The sequence below is a fragment of the Arachis stenosperma genome, chromosome 10 (genome assembly GCF_014773155.1).
Source record: "Arachis stenosperma cultivar V10309 chromosome 10, arast.V10309.gnm1.PFL2, whole genome shotgun sequence".
NCBI lineage: Eukaryota > Viridiplantae > Streptophyta > Magnoliopsida > Fabales > Fabaceae > Arachis > Arachis stenosperma.
In genome coordinates this window covers 40,163,602-40,176,974 of record NC_080386.1, presented here as the reverse complement: position 1 = coordinate 40,176,974, position 13,373 = coordinate 40,163,602, and positions in this window count along the sequence as shown.

The following is a 13,373-nucleotide window of genomic DNA, read 5'->3' as shown; positions in this document are numbered from 1 at the left end:
GAAGTGACCCTGAGAGTCAATGAGGATGAGTTCAAGTTGAATGCTGTCAAAGCTATGCAGCATCCAGACACATCAAATTACTGCATGAGCGCTGATATTATTGACTCTTTGGTGGAAGAGATCAATATGACTGAGAGTCTTGAATCAGAGCTAGAGGACATCTTCAAGGATGTTCAGCCTGATCAGGAGGAACCAGAGGAAATAAAAGAACCTCTGAAAATTCCTCAGGAAGAGGATAAGCCCCCCAAACCTGAGCTCAAACCACTACCACCATCCCTGAAGTATGCATTTCTGGGAGAAGGTGACACTTTTCCAGTGATCATAAGCTCTGCTTTAAACTCACAGGAAGAGGAAGCACTAATTCAAGTGCTAAGGACATATAAGACAGCTCTCGGGTGGTCCATAAGTGATCTTAAGGGCATTAGCACAGCAAGATGCATGCACAAGATCCTATTGGAAGATAATGCCAAGCCAGTGGTTCAACCACAGAGGCGGCTAAATCCAGCCATGAAGGAGGTAGTGCAGAAAGAGGTCACTAAGTTACTTGAGGCTGGGATTATTTATCCTATTTCTGATAGCCCCTGGGTGAGCCCTGTCCAAGTTATCCCCAAGAAGGGAGGCATGACAGTGGTTCATAATGAAAAGAATGAACTGGTTCCCACAAGAACAGTTACAGGGTGGCGTATGTGTATTGACTACAGAAGGCTCAATACAGCCACCAGAAAGGATCATTTTCCTTTACCATTCATAGACCAAATGCTAGAAAGACTAGCAGGTCATGATTATTATTGCTTTTTGGATGGCTATTCAGGTTACAACCAAATTGCAGTAGATCCTCAGGACCAAGAGAAAACAGCATTTACTTGCCCTTCTGGCGTGTTTGCCTACAGAAGAATGCCTTTTGGTCTGTGTAATGCACCTGCAACTTTTCAGAGGTGCATGCTCTCTATCTTTTCAGATATGGTAGAGAAATTTCTGGAAGTCTTCATGGATGACTTTTCAGTATTTGGAGACTCATTCAGCTCCTGCCTTAACCATCTAGCACTTGTTCTAAAAAGATGCCAAGAGACCAACCTAGTTTTAAACTGGGAAAAATGTCACTTTATGGTGACTGAAGGGATTGTCCTTGGGCATAAAATTTCAAACAAGGGAATAGAGGTGGATCAAGCTAAAGTTGAAGTAATTGAAAAATTACCACCACCTACCAATGTTAAGGCAATCAAAAGCTTTCTGGGGCATGCAGGATTTTACAGAACGTTCATAAAGGACTTTTCAAAAATTGCAAAACCTCTAAGCAACCTGCTAGCTGCTGCCACGCCATTTGTGTTTGACACAGAGTGTCTGTAGGCGTTTGAGACCCTGAAAGCCAAGCTGGTCACAGCACCAGTCATCTCTGCACCAAATTGGACATTACCATTTGAACTAATGTGTGATGCCAGTGACCATGCCATTGGTGCAGTGTTGGGACAAAGGCACAACAAGCTTCTGCACGTTATTTATTCTGCTAGCCGTGTTTTAAATGATGCACAAAATAATTACACAACCACAGAAAAAGAGTTACTTGCAGTGGTTTATGCCATTGACAAGTTTAGGTCCTACTTAGTAGGGTCAAAAGTGATTGTGTACACTGACCATGCTGCTCTTAAATACTTACTCACCAAGCAGGATTCAAAACCCAGGCTCATAAGGTGGGTGTTGCTTCTGCAAGAGTTTGATATAGAAATAAGAGACAGAAAAGGGACAGAGAACCAAGTAGCAAATCATCTGTCCCGGATAGAACCAGTAGCTGGGGCGTCCCTCCCCTCTATTGAGATCTCTGAGACCTTTCCAGATGAGCAACTCTTTGCCATTCAGGAAGCTCCATGGTTTGCAGACATTGCAAACTATAAAGCTGTGAGGTTCATACCCCAGGAGTACAGCAGAGTGCAAAGAAAAAAATTAATTTCAGACGCCAAGTACTACCTATGGGATGAGCCATATCTCTTTAAGAGATGTGCAGACGGAATGATCCGCAGATGTGTACCTAGAGAGGAAGCACAAAGGATCCTATGGCATTGCTATGGATCACAGTATGGGGGACATTTCAGAAGTGAGCGAACAACCACTAAAGTCCTCCAATGCGGCTTCTACTGGCCTACTCTCTATATGGATGCCCGAGAGTTTGTGCGTAACTGTGACAGTTGCCAAAGAGCTGGTAACTTGCCTCATGGTTACGCCATGCCTCAACAAGGGATCTTAGAGATTGAATTGTTTGATGTATGGGGTATTGACTTCATGGGTCCCTTCCCACCATCATACTCAAACACTTATATTCTGGTGGCAGTAGATTATGTATCTAAATGGGTAGAAGCAATTGCCACTCCCAATAATGATACTAAGACCGTGTTGAAATTCCTCCAGAAACACATCTTCAGCAGGTTTTGTGTTCCCAGAGTACTAATCAGTGATGGGGGCACTCATTTCTTCAATAAACAGTTGTACTCTGCTATGGTCCGATATGGAATTAGCCACAAAGTAGCAACTCCATATCATCCACAGACAAATGGGCAAGCTGAAGTCTCTAATAGAGAGCTACAGAGAATCCTAGAACGGACTGTTATTGCCCGTAGAAAGGATTAGGCAAAGAGCTTGGATGATGCTCTGTGGGCATACAGAACAGCATTCAAGACTCCTATAGGAACCTCTCCATACCAACTTGTGTATGGGAAGTCCTGTCATCTGCCCGTGGAACTGGAACATAAAGCCTACTGGGCAACCAGATTCCTAAACATGGATGTTAAGTTAGCTGGTGAAAAAAGATTACTCCAGCTAAATGAGCTAGAGGAGTTCAGACTCAGTGCCTTTGAAAATGCAAAAATTTATAAGGAAAAGGCAAAGCAGTGGCATGACAAGAAGTTGTCATCCAGAGTCTTTGAGCTAGGACAAAAAGTTCTGCTCTTCAACTCTAGGCTCAGACTATTCCCAGGAAAACTTAAATCCCAGTGGAGGGGTCCGTATGTGATTACAGGAGTGTCACCATATAGATATGTTGAGCTTCAAGATATTGATTCTGATAAAAAGTTTATTGTTAATGGACAGAGGATCAAACATTATCTTGAAAGTAATTTTGAGCAGGAATGCTCAAAACTGAGGCTTGAATGAGTCTCAGTAAGGGTCCAGCTAAAGACAATAAAGAAGCGCTTGCTGGGAGGCAACCCAGTCATTAGCAGGTTATTTGTTCTATAAAAGTTTGATACATATTCTTCAAGGTTGATCATTGAAATTGAAGGAATTCACAGAGTTATAGAAGGATTCAGTGCAAAAAGCAGAGAAAAGGAGTTTACTAGCAAGAAAACGCCAGTAAAGGGTACTCTGGGTGTTAAACGGCAGAATGGATACCATTCTGGGCGTTTAATGCCAGTAAAGGTACCATTTTGGGCGTTAAACGCCAGAATGGGTACCATTCTGGGCGTTTAACGCCAGAATTGCAGCATCCTGGGCGTTCAGCAAAACGCTCAGTGATAAAAGGGTTTCTGGCATTTAACGCCAGCCAGGGTACCTGGCTGGGCATTAAACGCCCATAATAGCCAACATTTGGGCGTTAAACGCCAGAATGGATACCATTCTGGGCGTTTAACGCCAGAAAGATAGGGGACAGAGATTTTGTTTTCCACTTCAAATTTTTCAAACCTTCTTATTTTGATCCATAATTTTCTGCATAAACACATTACAAACTTTCATCATTCACCTTTAAATTTCAAAAATTAAATAATTTTCTAAATCAGTTTCAAATCCTTTCCAAATCTTCTTCGAAAACTCAAATATCTTCTCAAATTCTTTCCATATCTTCTCAAATCTCCTTCAATTTTTTTGAAATCTCTCCCCCTCCCTTATAAAAACACGTTCGGCCATCCCCCTCTCCCCACCATTCGAATTTGCTCTCCTCCTCTCTCTCCTTTTTCCTTTCTTTTGCTTGAGGGCAAGCAAACCTCTAAATTTGGTGTGCTTTTCCGTGATCACTAAGCCAAGATTTATCAAGATCATGGCTCCTAAGGAAAAACAAACCAATTCAAGAGGTAAGAAAGAGAATGCTCCAAAGAATCTTTGGAGTCAAGAGAAGTTCTTAACCAAAGAACATGCAGACCATTACCACAAAATAATGGGTCTGAGGTCAGTGATCCCGGAAGTGAGATTCGATCTGAAAGAAGAAGAATATCCAGAGATCCAAGAGCGAATTCGAAACAGAGGATGGGAAGTTCTAACCAACCCTAAGACAAAGGTTGGAAGAAACATGGTTCAGGAATTCTACTCAAATCTGTGGCTGACAGATAAGCAGAGAATGACTGGAACTGCTTTTCATACCTACAGAACCATGGTCAGAGGGAGAATTATTTACTTCCATCTGGACAAAATAAGAGAGTTCTTCAAATTGCCTCAACTACAAGATGATCCTGAATCCTTTAATAGGAGAATGGTGAGAGTAGATAAGGGGTTGGATCAAGTTCTAGAGAACATATGCCTCTTTGGAACCAAGTGGACAACCAATTCAAAAGGTGTCCCAAACCAACTCAAGAGGGGAGATCTCAAACCAATTGCAAGAGGTTGGCTAGACTTCATTGGGCGTTCTATATTGCCCACTAGCAACCGTTCTGAGGTCACGGTCAAGAGAGCAGTGATGATTCATTGCATTATGCTGGGAAAAGAAGTGGAGATTCATCATCTGATTGCTTGTGAGATTTACACAATTGCAAACAAGAACTCCACTGAAGCCAAACTGGCTTACCCAAGCTTAATCTCTTTGCTATGTAAATATGCTGGGGTAAGGATAGGAGTAGATGAATTCATCCCAATTGAACATCCAATCACCAAGAAGTCAATGGAAGGACAAATGCAAGATAACTCTATCAAAAGGAGGGCGCAGGAATTCCTCCCTGAACTTCCCGAAATTGACTACTGGGCCAGCCTAGAAGCATCTATTGCCAAGCTGCAAGAAACTATGGAACAAATTAAGGAAGAACAGCAGAATCAAAACTGCATGGTCTGCAAATTGCTGAAGGAGCAAGAGAAGCAGGGGCGTGAGCTATAAGAGCTGAAGCGCTAGAAGCTCTCCCTTGAAGGGTCAAATACCCCACAAGTTGAGGGAGCATCCACTTCTCAAAATCAAGGTTGTTGAGTCCTAACTCTGTGATAACCTCTATCATTAGGAGTCTGTTTTAGAGTCATTTAAATTTTTGTTTTCTATTACTATTAGTCTTATCTTATATTTATTTTTGAGTCTTGTCCTTAATTCATGATTAATAAAATTTAAGGTTCATGTCTTAAAGCTATGAATGTCCTATGAATCCATCACCTCTCTTAAATGAAAAATGCTTGAATCACAAAAGAACAAGAAGTACAGGATTTTGAATTTATCTCTGAAACTAGTTGAATTAGTTTGATGTGGTGACAATACTTTTTGTTTTCTGAATGAATGCTTGAACAGTGCATATGTCTTTTGAATTTGTTGATTAAAGAATGTTAAACTTGTTGGCTCTTGAAAGAATGATGAAAAAGGAGAAATGTTATTGAGGATCTGAAAAATCATCAAATTGATTCTTGAAGCAAGAAAAAGCAGTGAATTCAAAAAAAAAAGAAAAAAATTTATTATAAATATAAAAAGTGATCCAATGCAAAAAGAGTGTGCTTAAGAACCCTGGACACCTCTAATTGGGGACTCTAGCAAAGCTGAGTCACAATCTAAAAAGGTTCACCCAGTTATGTGTCTGTGGCATGTATGCATCCGGTGGTAATACTGGAAGACAGAGTGCTTTGGGCCACAGCCAAGACTCATAAAGTAGCTATGTTCAAGAATCATCATACTTAACTAGGAGAATCAATAACACTATCTGAATTCTGAGTTCCTATAGATGCCAATCATTCTAAACTTCAAATGATAAAGTGAGATGCCAAAACTGTTCAGAAGCAAAAAGCTACTAGTCCCGCTCATCTAATTGGAGCTAAGTTTCATTGATATTTTGGAGTCTATAGTATGTTCTCTTCTTTTTATCCTATCTGATTTTTAGTTGCTTGGGGACAAGCAACTATTTAAGTTTGGTGTTGTGATGAGCGGATAATTTATACGCTTTTTGGCACTATTTTTAGTATGTTTTTAGTACATTTTAGTTAGTTTTTAGTATGTTTTTATTAGTTTTTATTTAAAATTCACTTTTCTGGGCTCTACTATGAGTTTGTGTGTTTTTCTGTGATTTCAGGTAATTTCTGGCTGAAATTGAGGGACCTGAGCAAAAATCTGATTCAGAGGCTGAAAAAGGACTGCAGATGCTGTTGGATTCTGACCTCCCTGAACTCGAAGTGAATTTTCTGGAGCTGCAGAAGCCCAATTGGCGCGCTCACAATTGCAATGAAAAGTAGACATCCTGGGCTTTCCATCAATGTGTAATAGTCCATACTTTGCCCGAGATTTGATGGCCCAAACCGGCGTTGCAAATCAGCTTCAGAATTCCCGGCGTTTAACGCCGAAACTGGCACAAAAATTGGAGTTAAACGCCCAAACTGGCACAAAAGCTGGCGTTTAACTCCAGGAAAAGTCTCTACACATGAAAGCTTCAATGCTCAGCCCAAGCACACACCAAGTGGACCCCGGAAGTGGATTTTTACGTCATTTACTCATTTCTGTATATCCTAGGTTACTAGTGCACTATTAATAGGACCTTTTGACATTGTATCTTTACCTCATGATACTTTACACGTTTCACATTGTACTCTCTACGGCATGAGTCTCTAAACCACATGGTTGGGGGTGAGGAGCTCTGCTGTGTCTTGATGGATTAAAAACAGTAGTAATTGCATTAATACTACTGTTTTTCATTCAATCACGCTTGCTTCTATTCTAAGATATCACTTGTTCCTAAACTTGATGAATGTGATGATCCGTGACACTCATCATCATTCTCACCTATGAACGTGTGCCTGACAACCACCTCCGTTCTACCTTAGATTGAGTGGATATCTCTTGGATTCCTTAACCAGAATCTTCGTGGTATAAGCTAGAATTGATGGCGGCATTCAAGAGAATCCGGAAGGTCTAAACCTTGTCTGTGGTATTCTGAGTAGGATTCAGGGATTGAATGACTGTGACAAGCTTCAAACTCGCGATTGTGGGGCGTTAGTGATAGACGCAAAAGAATCATTGGATTCTATTCTGACATGATCGAGAACCGACAGATGAATAGCCGTGCTGTGACAGAGCGCGTTGAACATTTTCACTGAGAGGATGGGAGGTAGCCATTGACAACGATGAAACCCTACATACAGCTTGCCATGGAAAGAGCCTTGCGTGTATGAAGAAGAAGACAGTAGGAAAGCAGAGATTCAGAAGATAGAGCATCTCCAAAACCTCAACATGTTCTCCATTACTGCAAAACAAGTACTTATTTTATGTTCTTCTACTTTTCACAATTAAACCTGAGAATTACTGATCTCCTGACTAAGAGTTACAAGGTAACCATAGCTTGCTTCAAGCCGACAATCTCCGTGGGATCGACCCTTACTCACGTAAGGTATTACTTGGACGACCCAGTGCACTTGCTGGTTAGTTGTGCGATATTGCAAAAGTGTGATTGTAATTTCGTGCACCAGTCCACCATAACTGTTGTCTTGGCATGCATTGTAGAATGGTCGTCGTCCATTGTATTTTGGAAGGTGGTGTTGCCTAAAGGGTTGATCAGATCCTCATGACTCCATCCATCTCTGATTGTTTTGACCTTGATGCATGTTCCTGTTATAGCTTCCATTCCCTACAAATACATTGGAACCAAACTTGAAACCAGAAGGGTGAGAATTCATAGTAGCTAAAGAAAATAAAAAACAAAAACTAATAAAAAAAATTAATGAAAATAAACTCCTAAAACTTAGAAACACTGACAACAATATAAGATAAAGATTTGAAAAAGGTTTAAATTTTGAAAAGGTTTGATTTTTAAAATTTTAAATTTAAATTGAAATTTGAATTTTGAATTTTGGAATTTTAAATATTGAGATTTGAAATTTTGATTTTGAAATAAGATAAAATAAGATTTTGAAAAAGATATGATTTTTGAAAAATATTTGAATTTTGAAATTTAAAACTAAGATAAGATAAGATAAAAATTTTAAAATAAAAATCTGAAATTTTTTTTTGTAATTTTCAAAAAAATCAATTAAAATAAAGAAAAAATATATTTTTGAATTTAATGAGTGAAGAGAAAAACAGCAAAATGACACCAAACTTAGAATTTTTAAATCAAAGCAAAGAAAACAAACAAGAAAAATATTTACGATAACCAATAATAAGGCACATGTTTGCAATTCCCCAGCAACGGCGCCATTTTTTGACGAGAGAATTTCTGCCGGTAAAGAATTCACAAGTAAGTTCGCATTGTAAGTATAGTTTCTAAACCAACGGAGAATCCTTTCGTGCAAAAGTATTGGTTGTTACAAGTAACAAACCCAGTAAAATTTATAAATCGAAGTATTCAAACCTCGGGTCGTCTTCTCAAGGAATGGCAGGTAGGTGTGTTTTATTATTGGTTATGGAAAATAGTATTTTTGGGTTTTTGAAAGGTTTGAACAAGAGAAATAAATTGCAGGAATTAATAAATCAATAGCTAAGAAAACTCTTGGCAAGGTATGAAAATTAGAAGTCCTATCCTAGTTATCCTTATCAATTGTGATGAGAATTGCTCATTGCTCCCACTTAGTCAACCTCTAACTATGAAGGTAAGTCAAGTGGATAAATCAATATGAATCCTCAAGTCCTAGTCAATTCCCAAAGAAAGACTAGAGTTAGTGGAATTCTAGTCAATTAGCAACTTCCAATTATCAATCAACAAAAGAGTTTGATAACTTAAGAGTCTCTAATTACTCAACCAAAGCCAAGAATATAGAAAGCTGAATAAAAATTATATATCTAAAATACCTCAAATTGCATTAATAAAAGAAATCAAATCTAACATGGAAAAGTTCATAAGCCAAGTTGGCAACATAAGTCATTAATAAATAAAAGCATTATAGTATCTAAAAGTAGAAGAGAAATCAAAATAAAGAAATATTGAACCTGGTATGAAGAAACAATCCTAATGACTAAAAGAAATTCTAATCCTAAAACTTAAGAGAGAGGAGAGAACCTCTCTCTCTAGAAACTACATCTAATCCTAAAATTATAAATTATCAGCTTATTTGATGAATGAATGCATTCTCCCACTTTATAGCCTCTAATCAATGTTTTCTAGGCCAAAATGGGTCAAAAACAGCCCAGAAATTGCCCCCAGTGATTTCTGGTTCGTACAGGTCGCTGCAAAGTCACGCGGAAGCGTCGTCCACCCGTTTGCGCAGATTGCATTTTTTCCAGGTCATGCATTCGCATGATTCATGCGTGTGCATCGCCTATCTTCGATACAGCTATGGCAAATTATATATCGTTATGAAGCCCCGGATGTTAGCTTTTCAACGCAACTAGAACCGCCTCATTTGGACCTCTGTAGCTTAAGTTATGACCATTTGAGTGCGAAGAGGTCAGGCTGACAACTTTGGCAATTCCTTCAGTTTCTTGTATTCCTTCCACTTTTGCATGCTTCCTTTCCATCCTCTGAGCCATTCCTGCCCTGTAATCTCTGAAATCACTTAACACACATATCACGGCATCGAATGGTAATAAGAGGGGATTAATATTAGCAAATATAAGGCCAAAGAAGTATGTTTTCAATCATAGCACAAAATCAGGAAGGAAAACGTAAAATATGCAATTTCTATGAATAAGCGTGAGAATAATGGATGAAAAATCACTCAATTTAGCATAATATAAACCATAAAATAGTGGTTTATCAGTGCCACTTTTAGTTTCATTACTCTTGTTAATTTTGATTTCTATTTATGCCATTTGACGTTTTTATGTTTACTAATGTTTAATTGAGTTGTTTTTATTGTTATCTTGCATTTGGTAGCTTTAGATTTTATTATTATTGCAATTTTACCATGCTTTCATTTTATGCCTTCCAAGTGTTTGTAGAAATGTCTCTTTTAGTTTTAGAGTAGATTTCTACACTCTTGGCTTGGAATTGAGTAATGAAGGTGACCTTGATGTCTTTGATATCCGATATTGATTGGTGATTGAGAGTTGTTAGTTGTTCTTGTTTTCATTGACGAGCAAGACCTATGGATTAAGACTGACTATGTCTATTTGACTTTCTCCCGATGTTGGAGATGACTAAATGGGATTAACTCTAGATAATCACCATGTTCGTGATCAATGACTCGGATAGAAAGTCCTTGATTCTCAATCCTAGCCAGGAATGTCTTTTAGCATTTATACTTCTTTAGTTGTTGGTTTTACTTTCTTATTAATTACTTTTTTGCCTCTTTATCCGCAAACCCCCCTCTTATACTCATGATGAGCGGATAATTTATACGCTTTTTGGAATTGTTTTTAGGTAGTTTTTAGTATGTTTTAGTTACTTTTTATTATATTTTTATTAGTTTTTATGCAAAAATCACATTTTTAGACTTTACTATGAGTATGTGTGTTTTTCTGTAAATTCAGGTATTTTCTGGCTGAAGTTGAGGGACCTGAGCAAAAATCTGATTCAGAGGTTGAGAAAGGACTGCAGATGTTGTTGGATTCTGACCTCCCTGCACTCAAACGCGTTTTTCTGGATCTACAAAAATCCAATTGGCACGTTTTCAATTGGGTTGGAAAGCTATCATCTTGGGCTTTCCAGCAATGTTTAATAGTTCATACTTTGCTTGAGATTTGATGGCCCAAACTGGCGTTCAATGCCATCCAGAGACCCTTTCCTGGCGTAAAACGTCGAAACTGGCACCAGAACTGGAGTTAAACGCCCAATCTGGCATCCAAGCTGACGTTTAACTCTAGAAAAGGCCTATACACGTGTAAAGCTCAATGCTCAGCCCAAGAACACACCAAGTGGGCCTCGAAAGTGAATTTCTGCACTATCTGCACTTAGTTACTTATTTTCTGTATACCTTAGTAACTAATTTAGTATAAATAGCACTTTTTAATATTATATTCGGATCTTATGCCATTTTTCACATTTGGGATGATGGCCATTCGGCCATGCCTAGACCTTTTTCTCTTATGTATTTTCCAACGGTGGAGTTTCTACACCTCATAGATTAAGGTACGGAGCTCTGCTGTTCTTCATGAATTAATGCAAGTACTATTGTTTTTCTTTCAATTCACGCTTACTTCTTCTCCAAGATATACTCTCGTACTTAATTCAGTTAAGTCAGAATGAAGGGGTGATCCATGACAATCACCCACTATCTTCGTTACTCGCTTAGCCAATATCCGCGTGCCTGACAACCACAAGCGGTCTACATGATGTTCAACGTAGTCATTGGACGACAGCCAGAGTATAGTCTCTTGGGTATCTGATCCCCGAATTTGGCTTGTCTCTCCTGACAATAGAGCATTCGAATCCGTGAGACTAGAACCTTCGTGGTAGAGGCTAGAACTAATTGGCAGCATTTCCGAGATCCGGAAAGTCTAAACCTTGTCTGTGGTATTCCGTGTAGGATCTGGGACGGGATGATTGTGACGAGCTTTAAACACACGAATGTTGGGCACAGTGACAGTGTGCAAAAGGATAGAGAGATCCTATTTTGACACAAGTAAGAATCGACAGATGATTAGCCGTGCGGTAGCTGTGCTTGGTATTTTTCATTCGAGACGAGAGATCTGACAGTTGATTAGCCATACAGAAACTGTACCTGGACCATTTTTACTGAGAAGATGGATGGTATCCATTGACAACGGTAATCCACCAACATACAGCTTGCCATGGAAGGGAGCACGCATGATTGGATGAAGACAATAGGAAAGCAGAGATTCAGAAGCAACAAAGCATCTCCAAACGCTTATCTGAAATTCCTACCAATGAATTACACAAGTATCTTTATTTTAATTTACGTTTTATTTGTCTCTCAATTATCAAATCTCATAACCAATTGAATCCGCCTGACTAAGATTTACAGGATGACCATAGCTTGCTTCAAGCCGGCAATCTCCGTGGGATCGACCCTTACTCGCGTAAGGTTTTATTACATGGACGACCCAATGCACTTGATGGTTAGTTGTACCGGAGTTGTGAAAAGTGTGATCACAATTCCATGCACCAACTCATAACTGATAACATGCATACCTCACTACAATTCCTTTGAGAGACAATCCGAGGTTTAAATACTCTCGGTTTTATTAATTTGTATTGTGACAAACAAAATTAAACTTTGATATGAGTCATTCATTGGTTTGGAACTATACTTGCAACGAATCAATTCTTTTATTGAGAAAAATTATAAACTGATGTTTGGATCGCATCAGTCAACACCACCACCACCTTCTCCTCCTCCTCCTCTTTTTTTTTCTTATTTGAATTTCTTTTTCTCCTTTCTTTTTCTCTTCATCCTCCTCCTCCATCATTATCATTATCATCATCATCATCATCATCATCATCATCATCTTCTTCTTCTTCTTCTTCTTCTTCTTCTTCTTCTTCTTCTTCTTCTTCTTCTTCTTCTTCTTCTTCTTCTTCTTCTTCTTCTTCTTCTTCTTCTTCTTCTTATACGTATCGTCGTTATCGTTATCATTATCGTCGTTATTGTTATCGTTATCGTTGAGTTTTTACCATATTGATGATGTTGTCTGAACCAAAATTGATTTAGATGTGTTTTTGTTCATGGTTCAGTCTTGTTTGTTTACTTGTTTTCAAACTGAATTTGTGTTTCATAATCATTAAATAATTTTGGTACATTTCTGAATTAATTAAGGTGTATTTGGTCTCATTCACTTAGATTTTGTATAATTGGGTCTTCAAATGTAATTGTAGTGGTTCTGGTGTCATTTAAGCCATATTGATGACATTGGCTAATCCAAAAATTGATTTGGATGTGCTTTTGTTCATAATTTATTCTTGTTTGTATTGTTTGTATAGCATAAGAACCAACAACATCAACCACAAAATCATATATTAAAGTAACCACAACAAAATACATGATAAGTGGATAATTTATACGCTTTTTGGCATTATTTTTAGGTAGTTTTTAATAGGATCTAGCTACTTTTAGGGATGTTTTTATTATTTTTATGCAAAATTCACATTTCTAGACTTTACTATGATTTTGTGTATTTTTCTGTGATTTCAGGTATTTGCTGGCTGAAATTGAAGGACCTGAGCAAAAATCTTATAGGAGGCTGACAAAGGACTGTTGATGCTGTTGGATTCTGACCTCTCTGTACTCGAAATAGATTTTCTGGAGTTACAGAACTCCAAATGGTGTGCTCTCAATTGCGTTGGAAAGTAGACATCCAGGGCTTTCCAGAAATATATAATAGCTCATAC